The following is a 5957-nucleotide window of genomic DNA, read 5'->3' as shown; positions in this document are numbered from 1 at the left end:
TACAGGCTTTCTACAAAAATTATGAGCTGTATAAACAAGAATTCCTAATATTTGAAAGCAAATTCAAGTGAAAATGCTCCCTAAAGTGCCCAGAGTTGTAAATATTATCAGTTTGCTGGTCATTTCACGGCTTTCCACTGGTAATGTCTGTGATTACAAACGGCAGGAAATGTAGGAAGAATCTATTTACTTTAATTTCAAGGGGTTCTTCCAAGGTTTTAATCATTTCTGGAAACTCTAATTACGTATTTTAAGAGTTTTACCACAACTAGAGAGTTTTCTTACAAATATGTACTGGAACCGTCATGATTTTAACAGAGTCATACAAAAGTCGCCAGAGTAATGCAGTCTCAATTGTAAACATAAGCAGTACAGTCCTCACTTACAGGCTTTCTACACAAATTTTGAGCTGTATAAACAAGAATTCCTAATATTTGAAAGCAAATTCAAGTGAAAACGCTCCCTCAAGTGCCCAGAGTTGTAAATATTATCAGTTTGCTGGTCATTTCCCGGCTTTCCACTGGTAATGTCTGTGATTACAAACGGCAGGAAATGTAGGAAGAATCTATTTACTTTAATTTCAAGGGGTTCTTCCAAGTTTTTAATCACTTCTGGAAACTCTAATTACGTATTTTAAGAGTTTTACCACAACTAGAGAGTTTTCTTACAAATATGTACTGGAACCGTCATGATTTTAACAGAGTCATACAAAAGTCGCCAGAGTAATGTGGCCTCAATTGAAAACATAAGCAGTACAGTCCGCACTTACAGGCTTTCTACACAAATTTTGAGCTGTATAAACAAGAATTCCTAATATTTGAAAGCAAATTCAAGTGAAAACGCTCCCTCAAGTGCCCAGAGTTGTAAATATTATCAGTTTGCTGGTCATTTCACGGCTTTCCACTGGTAATGTCTGCGATTAAAAACGGCAGGAAATGTAGGAAGAATCTATTTACTTTAATTTCAAGGGGTTCTTCCAAGATTTAAATCATTTCTGGAAACTCTAATTGCGTATTTTAGGAGTTTTACCACAACTAGAGAGTTTTCTTACAAATATGTACTGGAACCGTAAGGATTTTAACAGAGTCATACAATAGTCGCCAGAGTAATGGGGCCTCAATTGTAAATATACGCAGTTTAAACCTCACTTACAGGCTTTCTACAAAAATTATGAGCTGTATAAACAAGAATTCCTAATATTTGAAAGCAAATTCAAGTGAAAACGCTCCCTAAAGTGCCCAGAGTTGTAACTATTATCAGTTTGCTGGTCATTTCACGGCTTTCCACTGGTAATGTCTGTGATTACAAACGGCAGGAAATGTAGGAAGAATCTATTTACTTTAATTTCAAGGGGTTCTTCCAAGGTTTTAATCATTTCTGGAAACTCTAATTACATATTTTAAGAGTTTTACCACAACTAGAGAGTTTTCTTACAAATATGTACTGGAACCGTCAGGATTTTAACAGAGTCATACAAAAGTCGCCAGAGTAATGCAGTCTCAATTGTAAACATAAGCAGTACAGTCCTCACTTACAGGCTTTCTACACAAATTTTGAGCTGTATAAACAAGAATTCCTAATATTTGAAAGCAAATTCAAGTGAAAACGCTCCCTAAAGTGCACGGAGTTGTAAATATTATCAGTTTGCTGGTCATTTCACGGCTTTCCACTGGTAATGTCTGCGATTACAAACGGCAGGAAATGTAGGAAGAATCTATTTACTTTGATTTCAAGGGGTTCTTCCAAGGTTTTAATCACTTCTGGAAACTCTAATTGCGTATTTTAAGAGTTTTACCACAACTAGAGAGTTTTCTTACAAATTTGTACAGGAACCGTCAGAATTTTAACAGAGTCATACAAAAGTCGCCAGAGTAATGCGGCCTCAATTGTAAACATAAGCGGTACAGTCCTCACTTACAGGCTTTCTGCACAAATTTTGAGCTGTATAAACAATAATATCTAATATTTGAAAGCAAATTCAAGTGAAAACGCTCCCTAAAGTGCCCAGAGTTGTAAATATTATCAGTTTGCTGGTCATTTCACGGCTTTCCACTGGTAATGTCTGTGATTACAAACGGCAGGAAATGTAGGAAGAATCTATTTACTTTAATTTCAAGGGGTTCTTCCAAGGTTTTAATCATTTCTGGAAACTCTAATTACGTATTTTAAGAGTTTTACCACAACTAGAGAGTTTTCTTACAAATATGTACTGGAACCGTCAGGATTTTAACAGAGTCATACAAAAGTCGCCAGAGTAATGCGGCCTCAATTGTAAACATAAGCAGTACAGTGCTCACTTACAGGATTTCTACACAAATTTTGAGCTGTATAAACAAGAATTCCTAATATTTGAAAGCAAATTCAAGTGAAAACGCTCCCTAAAGTGCCCGGAGTTGTAAATATTATCAGTTTTCTGGTCATTTCACGGCTTTCCACTGGTAATGTCTGTGATAACAAACGGCAGGAAATGTAGGAAGAATCTATTTACTTTAATTTCAAGGGGTTCTTCCAAGTTTTAAATCATTTCTGGAAACTCTAATTGCGTATTTTAGGAGTTTTACCGCAACTAGAGAGTTTTCTTACAAATATGTACTGGAACGGTCAGGATTTTAACAGAGTCATACAAAAGTCGCCAGAGTAATGCGGCCTCAATTGTAAACATAAGCAGTACAGTGCTCACTTACAGGATTTCTACACAAATTTTGAGCTGTATAAACAAGAATTCCTAATATTTGAAAGCAAATTCAAGTGAAAACGCTCCCTAAAGTGGCCGGAGTTGTAAATATTATCAGTTTGCTGGTCATTTCACGGCTTTCCACTGGTAATGTCTGTGATAACAAACGGCAGGAAATATAGGAAGAATCTATTTACTTTAATTTCAAGGGGTTCTTCCAAGGTTTTAATCATTTCTGGAAACTCTAATTACGTATTTTAAGAGTTTTACCACAACTAGACAGTTTTCTTACAAATTTGTACTGGAACCGTCAGGATTTTAATAGAGTCATAGAAAAGTCGCCAGAGTAATGAGACATCAATTGTAAACATAAGCAGTACAGTGCTCACTTAGAGGCTTTCTGCACAAATTTTGAGCTGTATAAACAAGAATTCCTAATATTTGAAAGCAAATTCAAGTGAAAACGCTCCCTAAAGTGCCCGGAGTTGTAAATATTATCAGTTTGCTGGTCATTTCACGGCTTTCCACTGGTAATGTCTGTGATTACAAACGGCAGGAAATGTAGGAAGAATCTATTTACTTTAATTTCAAGGGGTTCTTCCAAGTTTTTAATCACTTCTGGAAACTCTAATTACGTATTTTAAGAGTTTTACCACAACTAGAGAGTTTTCTTACAAATATGTACTGGAACCGTCATGATTTTAACAGAGTCATACAAAAGTCGCCAGAGTAATGTGGCCTCAATTGAAAACATAAGCAGTACAGTCCTCACTTACAGGCTTTCTACACAAATTTTGAGCTGTATAAACAAGAATTCCTAATATTTGAAAGCAAATTCAAGTGAAAACGCTCCCTCAAGTGCCCAGAGTTGTAAATATTATCAGTTTGCTGGTCATTTCACGGCTTTCCACTGGTAATGTCTGCGATTACAAACGGCAGGAAATGTAGGAAGAATCTATTTACTTTAATTTCAAGGGGTTCTTCCAAGGTTTTAATCACTTCTGGAAACTCTAATTGCTTATTTTAAGAGTTTTACCACAACTAGAGAGTTTTCTTACAAATTTGTACAGGAACCGTCAGGATTTTAACAGAATCATACAAAAGTCGCCAGAGTAATGCTGCCTCAATTGTAAACATAAGCAGTACAGTCCTCACTTACAGGCTTTCTGCACAAATTTTGAGCTGTATAAACAAGAATTCCTAATATTTGAAAGCAAATTCAAGTGAAAACGCTCCCTAAAGTGCCCAGAGTTTTAAATATTATCAGGTTGCTGGTCATTTCACGGCTTTCCACTGGTAGTGTCTGTGATTACAAACGGCAGGAAATGTAGGAAGAATCTATTTACTTTAATTTCAAGGGGTTCTTCCAAGGTTTTAATCATTTCTGGAAACTCTAATCACGTATTTTAAGAGTTTTACCACAAGTAGAGAGTTTTCTTACAAATATGTACTGGAACCGTCAGGATTTTAACAGAGTCATACAAAAGTCGCCAGAGTAATGCGGCCTCAATTGTAAACATAAGCAGTACAGTGCTCACTTACAGGCTTTCTACACAAATTTTGAGCTGTATAAACAAGAATTCCTAATATTTGAAAGCAAATTCAAGTGAAAACGCTCCCTAAAGTGCCCGGAGTTGTAAATATTATCAGTTTGCTGGTCATTTCACGGCTTTCCACTGGTAATGTCTGTGATAACAAACGGCAGGAAATGTAGGAAGAATCTATTTACTTTAATTTCAAGGGGTTCTTCCAAGATTTAAATCATTTCTGGAAACTCTAATTGCGTATTTTAGGAGTTTTACCGCAACTAGAGAGTTTTCTTACAAATATGTACTGGAACCGTAAGGATTTTAACAGAGTCATACAATAGTCGCCAGAGTAATGGGGCCTCAATTGTAAATATACGCAGTTTAAACCTCACTTACAGGCTTTCTACAAAAATTATGAGCTGTATAAACAAGAATTCCTAATATTTGAAAGCAAATTCAAGTGAAAATGCTCCCTAAAGTGCCCAGAGTTGTAAATATTATCAGTTTGCTGGTCATTTCACGGCTTTCCACTGGTAATGTCTGTGATTACAAACGGCAGGAAATGTAGGAAGAATCTATTTACTTTAATTTCAAGGGGTTCTTCCAAGGTTTTAATCATTTCTGGAAACTCTAATTACGTATTTTAAGAGTTTTACCACAAGTAGAGAGTTTTCTTACAAATATGTACTGGAACCGTCATGATTTTAACAGAGTCATACAAAAGTCGCCAGAGTAATGCAGTCTCAATTGTAAACATAAGCAGTACAGTCCTCACTTACAGGCTTTCTACACAAATTTTGAGCTGTATAAACAAGAATTCCTAATATTTGAAAGCAAATTCAAGTGAAAACGCTCCCTCAAGTGCCCAGAGTTGTAAATATTATCAGTTTGCTGGTCATTTCCCGGCTTTCCACTGGTAATGTCTGTGATTACAAACGGCAGGAAATGTAGGAAGAATCTATTTACTTTAATTTCAAGGGGTTCTTCCAAGTTTTTAATCACTTCTGGAAACTCTAATTACGTATTTTAAGAGTTTTACCACAACTAGAGAGTTTTCTTACAAATATGTACTGGAACCGTCATGATTTTAACAGAGTCATACAGAAGTCGCTAGAGTAATGTGGCCTCAATTGAAAACATAAGCAGTACAGTCCGCACTTACAGGCTTTCTACACAAATTTTGAGCTGTATAAACAAGAATTCCTAATATTTGAAAGCAAATTCAAGTGAAAACGCTCCCTCAAGTGCCCAGAGTTGTAAATATTATCAGTTTGCTGGTCATTTCACGGCTTTCCACTGGTAATGTCTGCGATTAAAAACGGCAGGAAATGTAGGAAGAATCTATTTACTTTAATTTCAAGGGGTTCTTCCAAGATTTAAATCATTTCTGGAAACTCTAATTGCGTATTTTAGGATTTTTACCACAACTAGAGAGTTTTCTTACAAATATGTACTGGAACCGTAAGGATTTTAACAGAGTCATACAATAGTCGCCAGAGTAATGGGGCCTCAATTGTAAATATACGCAGTTTAAACCTCACTTACAGGCTTTCTACAAAAATTATGAGCTGTATAAACAAGAATTCCTAATATTTGAAAGCAAATTCAAGTGAAAACGCTCCCTAAAGTGCCCAGAGTTGTAACTATTATCAGTTTGCTGGTCATTTCACGGCTTTCCACTGGTAATGTCTGTGATTACAAACGGCAGGAAATGTAGGAAGAATCTATTTACTTTAATTTCAAGGGGTTCTTCC

This window comes from Myotis nattereri (assembly GCF_964212035.1).
Source record: "Myotis nattereri genome assembly, chromosome: 17".
Taxonomy (NCBI): Eukaryota; Metazoa; Chordata; class Mammalia; order Chiroptera; family Vespertilionidae; genus Myotis; species Myotis nattereri.
This window is presented reverse-complemented; position numbering follows the sequence as displayed.